Below are 13,864 nucleotides of genomic sequence, written 5' to 3' on the forward strand. Positions count from 1 at the left end.
CGATCCGGCACACAGCTTTAATTTGCCAGGAATTTTCATATCAGCACACACTCCGCTGCAGAGTGAAAATCTGATACTAGTTTTAAATGTTGTTTATATTTGTGGTACAATACGAGTTTTGTTGGTCATCTGGTCTCCACAGATGAGAGGGATTATCAAGAAATGGTGTTTGATGGCTGCAGACATTGTTTTGGTGCCATAGCAAAGTGAGCTGGAACCCGTCAGGGACACTGTATCGTTTATGGATGCCTGGTTCCTTGGAAGTTAGGAACGAACGCAGATGAGTAGAGTGGTGTTTTGGTAGACGGTTCTAAGTATCAGGGAAGGTTGGTTGTGTTGCAGATATCGTGCATCTCATCAAATAGGGCTACGTGAAACGGTTGTACAATCGTATTAGCGATGTATTACACAATATTTGCTCTGCTTCTTCTAGGAATAGGAATCTGTTAGCACGTAGATAACTTTATAATAAGCATTGCAAATAAATTTATTAATTATATATGAATTTTAGTTAAATATACAGATTTCTGTTCGTCGTACGGTTAGTCTTAATTTTGTTGTTTGGTATGCCTGTTTACATTTCGTTCACATACAGTGTAACCTAGCATTGCGAGCATAATTCTTCCCAAGATCTTAGTCATAGTGCGAAGCAATCGTTAAGCGAAATAATTTATCCCACATAAATTTATGTAAAATACAATAATGCGTTTCATTGCAGAAAAAGTACTAAAAGTTTTATTTTACTCATGTCATTTATTCGAAGAAAATTACGCTTACAGTGTTAAGTACTTTATTATTCACAATAAATAACAAATTCTTTTTTACTAAGAAGCTATCTATAGTCATTCAACACTTGGCGAAAATGCGACACAGCATTATCGTCAAATAAATTTGTAGTGTGCCTAGCCACCGCTTTATTGGGATGATGATCTTCACTATATGATGCAATCAATTCCCATGCTTTCAGCATTTCTCTTATTGCGCCAGAAGATTGCAGCTTTGTTGTTACCGCCCCCTCCTCCTCCTCCTCTGAAGTACTCCGCTCCACAACTTCCTGCTGTGAAACACACTGCGACTCCATTTAAGCTCTTCGGTGATCATTTGTTGGCAGTGATCTTCCACAAGCTCATCGATACCACTGTTATACATTTCTAGTCCCATGTTCTTGGCCAAAGACACTCTCTCGTTGACTGCAGGCTCCACAGGTACTGACCCAAATGCTTCAGAGTAACATTTCTCTTGGTAAGCCCTTCCCACATCTTTTCTATCATCTTGACACAGGCAACGTTATTGAAGTGATGTATTCAAAACTCTCTGAGACTGAGATAGGTAGCGTCAGTCAAATCAAAGAAATACTAGGAACTTTTTAAAGTTAGAAATGATCTGCTGGTCCATAAGCTGGAGTACTGGAGTGGCGTTTGTGAAGAAGAAATAGGATCTTGATGAACTAAAATTCTTCAAGTGGGTGGTCTTGTAGGCCCAGAGAATGGCCAAGAACGTTGTCCACAACAAGAGGGGCACGGAGTGGCAGATTCATTTCAAGCAAATATTTTTTCACTAAACGACCAAGCACTTCATTAAGCAAATCACAAGAAAGTTCACGTGTCATCCAGATCTTGTTGTTGGACCTCCACATCACTTTTTAACCAGCTCTTCTGGACTTATACTTCTTAAAGCCTTGTCGTATTCCTGAATGGTGAACAAGCAGCGGTCTATTTTTTAAATCGGCTTTTGTACTGGCACAGAATAGCAGTGCTAGACGGTCTTTCATTGGCATGTGACCGGGCAACGCATTCTCCTCTGTTGTTATAAAGGTACGCTTCGACATCGTTTTCCAGAATAGAACCGTCGCGTGACAAAACCTGTTCCGACAGAATCTACGAACGTCTTGATGGTACTGATGAAGTTCTCTGCTGCCTTTGTGTCGGAGCTGGCTGGTCCGCCATGCCCCACAACTCTGTGCATGTCGGTTCTTCTCTTAACTCGAACCATCCACAGCTTCCCTTGAACACTCCTTCGTTCGCTTATAACGCTGGCGAAAATCATTCCTGCCTTTTTACAAATTATGTTCTGATTGATAGTGCCGCATTGCAATTGCTTTTCATTTATCCACATAAGAAGCAACCTTACGACATCGTCCAGAACACGAAACCTTTGTTTAGAAACTTTAGATACTCTTATTACTCTCTTTGAAGCATCTATCTCCTTAATCTTGTCCTTGTTCTTGATGATAGTGCAAATAGTCGATGTAGATCGATTGTCTGTGGATGCTAAATCAGTATCTCTCACACTACGTTCGCGTTTTTCAGCGATTTTACATTTCACTTCTAAGATCATTTTTATGCTCGTCTTCCTATGGCTCCATCTCCGAGGATATTTCTACTATGTGAACACAAGTTTAGAAAAATGTGTGATCACAAGTTGCGCTAAGATGTTAGCAGAAAGATGTTAGCATTGTTCATAAGCCGCTGGCATTGTTGAACGTTTCCCCCCACCGCGCGCAAACGGTTGGTGACGTCACACTAAATCGTCGTCAGCCGTTATGCGAAGCATCGGTCGTTAAGTGAGATTTTTTTTTTTTTTTTGTACAATCGGTTTTGCTCCTTTTACGAATTACGCGTTATGGGAGGTGCTCATTAAGCGAGGTTCCTCTATAAAAATGGTTCAAATGGCTCTGAGCACTATGGGAGTTAACTTCTGAGGTCATCAGTCCCCTAGAACTTAGGAGTACTTAACCCTAACTAATCAAAGGACATCACATACATCCATGCCCGAGGCAGGATTTGAACCTGCGATTGTAGCGGTCGCGCGGTTCCAGACTGTAGCGCCTAGAACTGCTCGGCCACTTCGGCCGGCTGTTACCACTATACTTACTTTGTTTATCGGTCAGCACTAACTGCACTGTTTGTACCCTGTAACATTGCACTAAAGATGAATATCGGCTCGTTTCCATTTCCCACTACACACACTGCGTTAGCGACCCGTCTCAACAGCTTTGTCGCATGCGTGAATCACGGAGGCTGGAGTCGTCCCTGCACTTCGCAGGAAACTCGCGTGGGCATATTTGTGTTAGCAGTTCTTGAGCCTGATCTCAAGTCTTTCACTGGAGCCTTTACACAGATACATCACACACTGGTTCAGATAAGGAAAGTGGAAAATTACAGTTCAGTGCAGGAATACTAGCTTCCAGTAGTATCGCTTCCAGTAGCGTTCTGAATGTTGACCTTACTGAACAAAAGTACTGTTACCTATTCATTGGGTCCATGATTTTGTCCTGCGTTTAGCTCGGGTTTGAACATAAACACTGTTCTGTTTGCACGCACACGGGTCTCACACGCATTGCGTGGATTACAACTTGATGGTTTACAGTATTTTCACGGCACACACTGAACAAATGCTGTCGCTTCTAGTGATTTATGTGACTGTTCGAGGGTGTCTTTAGCCAGTACTGTACAGATACTTCCACAATTTTGCATATTAGTTACATGTAAACAGAAAAGCAAGGTCATTATTGCTGTTGCTTCGAAAATATGGATCTTCGAGTGTATTACTCCACGAAGACATAAGAAAAATAACTGCCAAAATGCTGAGACAGCTGAAGGCACTGAAGGTAGCTGACGTAGCTACTTTTGTCTTACGTGTGAACGTCAATAGCATAGCAGATTATTCATGTTCGGTGTGTGTGTGTGTGTGTGTGTGTGTGTGTGTGTGTGTGTGTGTGAGAGAGAGAGAGAGTGAGAGACTGTGTGTGTGGGTTTATGTCTGTCTGTCTGTCTGTGTGTGCATGTGTGCGTGTGTGTGTGTGTGTGTGTGTGTAAAATATCATAGATTTTGACATATGTATTATTCTTTGGTTTCCACCCAAACGCTTTACATTCCGTATAGGCTTCATCATGAGTGACGGAAATCTTTTATAGATAAGGATTCTGACTAAAACAAAGCAGCTTCCAAATATAAACATCATATCTCCTTACAACTCTTGACATATTAATTACATGCATCATTTCTTGAATTGCATAATCCAGTCTGAGTTTTGAATGACAGACTCTGAATTTACCAGTACTCTTTTCTTCCATACGCTGCTTCTCATTGTGTGTAACTGCGCTACTGTACCCAATAACATAAATCAATTTTCTTCTTCTTGTTTGCTTGTCTTTACTCTTATTACTACCACCAATTACAGTCGGTTGGTTGGTAAGAGACACGTATGGCTTGTGTTTCTCATTATGGTTGATTGTCAGTTACGACACAAATGACGACTCACATAACGTATACTAACATAAACATATTACTTTATATTGTTCACGTACTGACATTTCTTTCTCGAACTTGTCTTGTAGGTGTTTTGTCCCAGTATTTCAAAGATACATAAATGTCACACAAGGTAAAAACTTGTATATTCGAGCGATAGTTGTACAACATGTGTTAACCATTCGCAATGTATGAGTGTATACTTTTTCAAATCCTGGTGTACACATACACTACAAGACAAAAAATGTGGCACCATGAGGGAATTACCCAAATGGGACGAAAATCGGAGGATGTGGTGTACATATACATACAATTGTGATTTCAGAAATATCAGACGATTTATTCGAGAAAAAAAGCTTTACAAACGAAGCAATCCAATAGTGCGTTGTTCCTCCTCTGATGCTTGTCATCGATTGATAGAATTGTCGGATGTTCTCCTAAGGGATACAGAGTCACATTCACTGCAAACGGCGGGATAGATCGTCAAAATCCGAGCTGGTTGGAGGATTATGGCCATAATGCTCCAGACGGTTTAATTAGGGAGACATCTGGCAACGCTGCTGACCAGCGTAGGATCTGGCAAGCACGATGACGAGCAGCAGAGACTCTCACCGTGTCCAATATTCTACGCCCCGTTTTGTTGCCTATCATGGCAAGCCATCCTCAGCTTACATTTATGCAAGACAATGCCCGGCAACACTCGGTGAGAGTTTCTGTCGTTTGTCTTCGTGCTCAGAAGGTTTCGAGCATTATAGGCACGACCCTCCAATCAGGTTGAGATGTTGACTATATAACGCACCAACTGAAGAGAATGTGGCACCATACCCTTCAGGCGGACATCCTACAACTCCATCAATCAATGACAAGAGAATAACTGCTTGCATAACTGCCAGAAGTGGACCAACACGTTATTGAGTTGCTCTATTTATGAAAGTCTTTCTGTCGAATAGATCGTTCAATTTTTTCTGAAATTGTAATCATTCGTCTGTCTGTGCTTGTACATCACATCTACGGCTTTCCGTCGCATTTGGATAATTCTTCCGTGATGTATTGTTTTTTATCTTAGAATGTAGTTCTTTGACTTTATTTTATATGAGCCAATAAGAAACTTCCAGGTCGCAGTATCTTTACTATCTTAAAGTGACCAGAATACAGCATTTTCCATTTACGATTTTTTGTTTACAACAGAGGTGGTCCTGGGTGTGTCCTTATCAGTATCTTTTTCCCCCAATAATTGTTGTAGATTTAATAGCTTTTTATCATAGCTGATTTTCCAAATATATTCACTTTTTTTAGTGATATTATCGTTTACCTTACTACCTCTTCTGAACAGTGCTGTGTTCTCAGAATAGCAGGATGTGGGTTTATCCATTTATTAGATTCTTTATCTTGGAGCATAAGTTCATCAGATAGAAGTGTATGGAAGGCTATTTACTGTTGGCTCTAATAGTCCAAAATACTTCATCCATTTTGTTGATTTGCAGTATATGTATAAATAAAACTACTGAATTCCTGAATATCTTTAAACTATGCTTGGTTCTGGGTGAATATGTGATATTAAAATTTACTTAATCTGCTATTCTTCAAGGAATGAGTTTCACTTAGTGCTGGTAAAGTTGGGAGCATTATCTCAGAGGATAGCATTAGCTTTCCCTATTTGAAGTATATAATCACTAGCTATTTTTTCTATGATGGGTCAGTATCTGTTTTCCTTGCATATATATTAAGAAGATTTCAAGTACTGCAACTAAATACTTCACTCCACCCCAGACTTGATGTAAAGGGTCTGCCATATCAATGGACACGATTTGGAAGGGTTTTGTGTGTAGTATGGAGTTTAATTCAGCATGACAGCTCCTATTTATAGTTTTGGCTTTCTGACTGATTATACAAGCCCTCAGAAGCTGATACTCAAATGTTCAAATGTGTGTGAATTCCTAAGGGACCATACCGCTAAGGTCATCGGTCCCTAGACTTACACACTACTTAAACTAACTTAAACTAAGTTATGCAAAGGACAACACACACACCCAGGCCTGAGGGAGGACTTGAACCTGTGGCAGGAGGGGCCCGAAAATCCATGACATGGAGCCTCAAACTGCATGGCCACTCCACTTGGCGAAGCTGATGTACCTGTTGACAAATGCTTGGAAAGTAGCAATATAGGTCATATTGGTCAATCTTCCTTACACATTTTGTGACACCTAAGTTCCCCCACAACTTGTCCATGTACAACATTGAATTTTCTAAGCCAAAAAAAGGTATAGAGAAAAAGTATATATATTGTACGTTACGCCTATAAAATAACAGATAGTTATATAGGTCATCAGTGTGGTTTTGAGGCAGTAAATGTTTAAGCTTATGCCACATTTAACTGGCAGCCTCAAAAATTTCTGTATTCTTGCACGTATTCAAATGGTTCAGATGGCTTTAAGCACTATGGGAATTAACATCTGAGGTCATCAGTCCCCTAGACCTAGAACTACTTAAACTTAACTAATGTAAAGACATCACACACATCCATCCCCAAGGCAGAATGCGAAACTGCGACCGTTGTAGCATGGCGGTTCGGAACTGAAGCGCCTAGAACAGCTCGGACACAGCGGCCCTTGCACATGTCTAAACAATATTGTCTGTGAGTTGATTTCTGTTCTACCAGCTCTGAAACTTTCGGTAACCTTTGACGAAGTAACAGTAATGCATATCCCACAATGTGGTTTTCCTGTTAACATTAATTACCTCGAAGTCATACTCCGGCAGTGACGAAAACCCCTGGGCAAAGTGTACATACAGTACCTCATAGATGAGGAGAAAGCTTAATACACTTTAGCAATATTTGCATATACATAATAATGTAACTTTTTAAAATCCCATACTACTGCTAAGGCTTTTAATTCGTTGGCAGAGTGCATCATCTCATATTCAGGTAAGATTGGGCTAGCAAATCCTATTACATGAATACTGGATTTACCATCTGATTCATTAGTCTCAAATAGATAAGAGCCTAGACGTGAGCATGATGCTTCAACTGCTATTCAGAAGTCCTTTGTCATAATGGGATGATAAAGAAATTTTATGTTGACAAATGTATGCTTAGTGGTTCCAACATCTGCTTGACACTACTCTGATGAAAACCTAGGTGTGTTCTTTTTTAGTAATTTTAATATTAATTCACTGTTTATCAACCAATCTCTCACAAAAGGCCTGAAAAACTGTGCCAGTCCTAGATACATTTACAGCTGATTTTTTTGTGTGTGGTGTAGGAAAATTGTTGATGGGACTGGTTTTCTTCCAGTCAGGCAGCATCCCCTTGGGTGAAATTATATGACCTATTAATCTGAGTGGTCTGTGCCAAACTTGGACTTCTGGACACTGGCTATTACTCCTGCCTCCCGGAATGGTTTCAGTTATCTCTCTGTAAGACTAAGATGTTCCTCCCATGTAGACATTGATATGAGCATATCTTCCATATGTGAGATACATGGTCCAGAATTTCAGCTCCTAAAACTATATCAAGAGCTGTTATAGGAAAACCTGCACTTACATTTAATCTGAAAATTAATACTCAGAACTGATAACTTCTTCTAGAAATAGAAAAGCAGTATGTTTTCGTGAATCATTACTGACAAGAAGCATGCAAATATATGCTGGTTAAAAATTTTTGGATTTGCTCTTCCAGGTTTTCTGGACTCATGCACACTGGAACTATGATTCGATTTACTGCCTTGATATCAAGCACTAGGTGAATATTATCATCTGTCTATGCTACTGCCAGCAGTGAGCTGCTGTATGGTGAAAATCATGGTTCTATATGTCTCGCTGTAACATCTTATGGATATGTTTCTTTACTTCTTCCCCTTTTGGTTATGTTGTGTGACAGTATGTGTCACATGGTATTACTTCAGTGTGATATTTATAATCTTTAATAATTCCGGGTTACTCAGCAAGTACATTTATACACATGTTTAATAAGTAAACCAGTTGTGCTTGCTGTGACATATCTAGACACTGTGATTCAGAAATCTTTTGTTTCATCTTTTGATTGCATTTCACTATAATGAAGTTGTTGATTTGCTTCTATCCTATGAGACAATTGGCTGCTAATTTGCTGCATTTTGTTTCCAATAACTTTGACCTTGACTTTCTGACAAAACTTGTCATGTCTGACTTTTGTTCTTTATAAGCCCATTACACTTTCGTTCCCTTTCGTACATAAGAGGTTTCATGCATTTCTCTCTTGCAAAAACCTAATCGCTATAATTTAATCAACATTTAAATTTTTTATAACCAGTAATTTGCATCTCATGGTTCCATTTCTCGCATTTACATTTTGTATATTTATTTTTAATTCAACCCTTGCAAAAAATGAAACCGTAGAATGTAAACAGCACTTACATTTTTTATTACTGGAATGTGCAACTCATGGCTCCATTTCATATGTTTATGTTAACTTGCGCTTGTATCTAAATATCTTGCGACTTAGTGCTGAAAACACCCACAATCATACAATTATGTACAGGTAAAGTCAGTACCTCAGACAGCTCATTAACTCTTGTGCATAAACTAGTGAACATTACAGTAACTGAATCTCCATTGTCTAAAATAACAGTAGTTTGGATATTTCTGATCAATGCTTTGATTGCAGCTTGTGCTAACTCTTCATACAGTTCCTCACATGTCGCAGGGTCGGAACATAACTCCTCTGTAAGGTTTATAACTTTATTGTATTGCGACAGATGAATCGTTTCTCTTCTGTTGCTCTCTCCCTGTCCCGTGACTGACTTTTGAGGGAGAAATGGATTCACTTTTAATTTCTCATACCTGACACTGTCGAGTTTCTCTACTTCGATTACATTTATTGCTTGATTCTGGTTATGTTACTATGACAGTCGTATCAGGTTGCATCTCGTAATTGCTTTAATTGCCTAATTTCATATAACATGGTGAGGTTTGAGCTGTATTTGGATTCCATCTATTGTATTGATTGTGGTCCCACATATTCATATGATTCTGTTGTATATTGTTTGGGTGATACCCAGGATAGTGCTATTAGCCTGATGTCTTCTTTTTCCAAAGTGTGGAGAATTGTGGCTACTTTTTGTATGGTTCTCTGTCATATTTTCTACTGGCTGTGGCATAAAATTAATGCATTGATCATTGATTAGATTACTCACATTTTAATGGTTGCCTGATTGATTAGGCTGGAAGTTGTCATTTTTATCACCCATCTTCGAGTCCTACATAATGGATCAATCAAATCTAGTGTTGGCGTTAAATGTACTGGGAAATGTACAACCTTTTCTCTGATATCAAATGGTACTCGAGTTTTCTAAAATCTCAGTATATCACAGTATGAAACTGTCTCATCCCACTGTCGAGTTTTGTTCAAATAAGGCTCAAAATATTTCCTCAAAGTACCCTCTAGCTTTTATATAGTGCAGGGTTAAATAGTTATTTCCTCAATCTCACTTGCAAAAGTGTTGATCCTATTTTTCCAGGAAAGCACTCTCAAACTGCTCGTACATTTGGCAATATTCAGCAGTTTCCGTCACCTGCACCGCTGTGTCTCCGTTATTGTAAGATGTTGCGAATTTTACAAGTATTTTCCTATTCTCAGTCGATATTTTGGGTAGAACACCTTTAAGTTATTTTTTCGGAGACTATGGGTTATGTTCACTTTTTATCGGGGAAAAAAATTTAATTGCCTTTGTCTGAGCAAACTTCCATCTGATATGACTGATGATAAGGACAGAGCGGTTGCTGTCTCATATGTTACATAATTAGGTGATCAGCTGCTGCAGTCCATTTTGTCTCTCTTTATTTCTTAAAACTGATTGTTAACATTGTGTCACCTACCCTAACAGTAAGGGATAGTGTTTCAGAAACTATCTCTTGTTCAGTAGATAATTCTTTTCTCACTTCGTTAATCTGTGTACTTACGTTATCATGTAATTTGGAAACCTCCTTACTAGTTGTTCTTTTGTCTGATTTATTTCCCTTTGAATTACTTGCCCTGAAGCTTCTCTCTCAAATAAAGCTTCACTTCACACTGTACCACTACCTTCAATATAGAGTCCAGCTTTTTATTGATTTGCTTATCCTTTTGACCAATCCACTTCAAAAAATCTTCTGCAAATTGCTGGCTCTGATTTTCGTAACATTCTTTTTATTTCTTTTTCTGTTCAGCAGTCGAGTGTTTAACATGATCTGACAGCTGCAGCACAGTGACCTTGAAATTAATCAGTTCTCATTGCATCGAAACCATGTCATCACTTAAATTTTTAGTTACGTCTGGAGTGGCATGCAATATAGATTCTGACATGTCCATCCTGGACTTGAATCTGTCTAGTTTGACTTAAATGTGTCTAGAGTAGACTGAAATCTTATTTTGTCAATGTGATATCAAACTATGGTTCAAAATTTGTTTTTCTCACTGTTTGTACTTCTTGGTATAATTCCGCAAACGAATTCACATTAATGCATGTTCACAGAATTATTCCCATACCTTCCACTTCTGGTTTCATTTCATAAAATGAAGGCTCCAGACTAACTGCCACCGGATCAGTAAATTCACTGCCATCAGCTAGTGAATAGTTATCACTATCTTCCATTGATTTTACGGTTGTCATTTTTCCTATTCTCACCATAATCCAGTTGATTAATATTAATTAATTAGTTTCCACTAAGTTAGATTAGTACAACAATTAGTAAACATTATTAGCTCTTTGCCAGAAATGGTAATGGAAATGCGCGTTCTGAAGAAACAAACTAACAATGTGGCTCCATGTTCCTCATGAAATGCTCGAAATCAGCCATGTTCTGGTTAACAAATCGATGTCTAACATAATTACTCATCATAATTTCCATTTAAAAATATTTTGAAACTTAATATGGGTGATGAATCATTTACAATGCTGATATGAAATTACAAGAAGCAAAGATAAATACAAACAGCTATTGCCTTACCTTTGACGTTGTAACGAAGTTTCATTTATAATTCCTTGAAAAATAATTTTATTAAAATTTTGCTTTCTTCTTTCCTTCCTTGGAATTTTAGAGCTTTTTTTTATTTGCTTTTCACAGTTCCCACACAGCTTGTCTCAGTCGATGGCCATAGAATATGAAAAACAAAGTATAGCTTAATTTGATGCAACACAAAAAATTCTTTTACATACATATATATCAACTGTAATTTTAACCAGTCCTGGAACTGTGGTCAGAATTCAAAATTTAACCTCATTATAAAGTTACATTTTAATATATTTTTGCAATTTAATATAATTATCGAATAATTATTGGAATCTGGCCAAGAAAACTTCTCTAGTAAGAAGATTACATTATTCAAATTTAGAGATCACTCTCCTGTTGACAATGTCAGGTGACCATAATTGTGGAGAGGAAGCACTCCAAGAATTGTGTGGAACTGCCTTTTTCTAGCAGGATGATGAAGTCATTTAAATATGATAATTTACTTTTGATGTTTTGTGTTAAATTATTCTCCTTAGGTAATGGTCCATATTTAGTACAGACTGTTATATCATTTCCATAAGCAGGAGAATGGTGAAACAAAATTTTGTTTGATTTAAGTTTGAATTTGTATTAAAAATATTTGAGGCCAGGAATGTAACAAATATCAGCCTCGATACGTAGGTTCAAAGTACCTAATTTGGTTTCAGTCTGACACAGAACTCCTAATATTTAAAATGATTCCTCAACTTACTATTTTCATTGGAAGCCTGAATGAAAACTCTGTATAATTTTTATCGAGATAGTCCTACAGGGGCATAAAATACATTGTTAGGAGTACTTCAATAACTGACTATGCGTGGGAACTTTAATCTATCATGCTGGATAAACATTGACTTATAAAAGTTCTGATTATTATCTGCTTCATAAAAAGTCAATTTAATTTTAGAACATGTTTTATACTTTAAGAAGCTTCGATCTGTGACTGTTGGCGTCCGTTCTAGTGGTCTAATCAACATAGTGCTATTTATAAATAGGATATAGTGTCAAAGTCCTTGAAATAAATCAAGTTATTATCTAAATTAATTATAATTCAAGTAATGAGATTATACTAGTGAATTATAGATTATGCTTACATGTGGCTCAAGATACTGAAGAGAAGCAGCTTTTTATTGTCCACCATAGACTTTATACAGTTCACTTATACTACATCAATCACACCCTTCCTTTGATTTTCACATAAAAATAACTCATGTTGGAGAAAATGATGAAACTAATAACTATCAGTGTCAAATGCAGTATTCATAAAAAATGATTTTGTAGAGAAATTGCTAAGTCCATTTGGAGGCGTTACACCGTGCAACATCCTCAGCGACGGGTGACGCATAGGTTAACTAGTATTACCACACACGTGTAGAAATACCGTAAAAACAAAATTATCGGACTTCGTTAGAAAACGCAAGTTCTGTTTAAACAAAATAATACTTAAAAACAAGGAGCAGAAGGCACGTGATCGTTACGTCATCAAACGTGCTATCTCCAATTCAATATGAGCGGCCAAATATTGTGATCTCATACTCCATTTCTCAGGAAACGAATGCTCGATTGAAAGAGGCTCAAATAAAAGAGTTTAAGTCACACAGTGACAATTATTTCAGATAACGACAGACTGCATAACATTCTGTTCAGCAGCATCCAGAAGGAGATGAAGGACAATTTGTAAAATATCTCGGGATAGTAAGGCATCACAAAATACGTAATTATCATGTTACATATGATATTCGATCTAAATTGAAGTTCTTGTTCATCATAAGGGGGATTATGCATAAAAAAGCTGAAGGGATCTTAACGAATTTTTGTTTGTATAAGATGCAACGAATCTTTTCGGTGTGGAGGGGGAATTCTACACCAAAAATGTTAAGCTGCTAGAACTGATTCCTAGTTTATTCACTTTTTTCACGTTCCCCGCACCTATTAATTTGCCATATGATCAAAATGATTACGATGTTTCGTTCCCGATGAGTTCTTTCTGATAGTATGTGTATCCGAGTAATACATTGCGCCTTCATGTGAGATGTGACTCCATAGGGAATATGTTGGTGCTGTAGGCTCCTACAGAATCGCAACCGCACCATCCGTTGTGTGACTTAATGTCATTATCACCAAATTCCAAGGGATTTATCTTCGAATTTACGTTGGTTCAGTCTGACACTTGGCACATACGATTTGCGACGGTATTGCTTAGATAATAGTGACAGAATTAAAACGTTTGATCCCGACTGCCTGAGTAACATCCGAGTCGAACAATGCTTGGCTAGACTTTTTTAACTTTATCTCTATATGACTTCAATATTGAGGTTCTTTCTGTAGACTGAATACTGCTGGTTGCACGTCCTATCGTTTTCCTTGAGTTCCAGTCACATAACAGCTAGCCCTGGGCAAACGATACTCGAATTCAAAGGGCTCAAAATTTCCCCATAGGCTGTAGCGTTCGATGCAGTATCGAGCTTGTTCGAATAATCACGTGACATTTGATTCGCACGGCGCGAATGCAAGGGATCCGCGTGAAGCTTCGAAGTGGCCGCAACAATAAGCTATGGCTGTACTTAAAATTTGACCATTTCTTGAAACACTGGTGGAAGTAGGA

Source organism: Schistocerca piceifrons, chromosome 8 (assembly GCF_021461385.2).
Source record: "Schistocerca piceifrons isolate TAMUIC-IGC-003096 chromosome 8, iqSchPice1.1, whole genome shotgun sequence".
NCBI lineage: Eukaryota > Metazoa > Arthropoda > Insecta > Orthoptera > Acrididae > Schistocerca > Schistocerca piceifrons.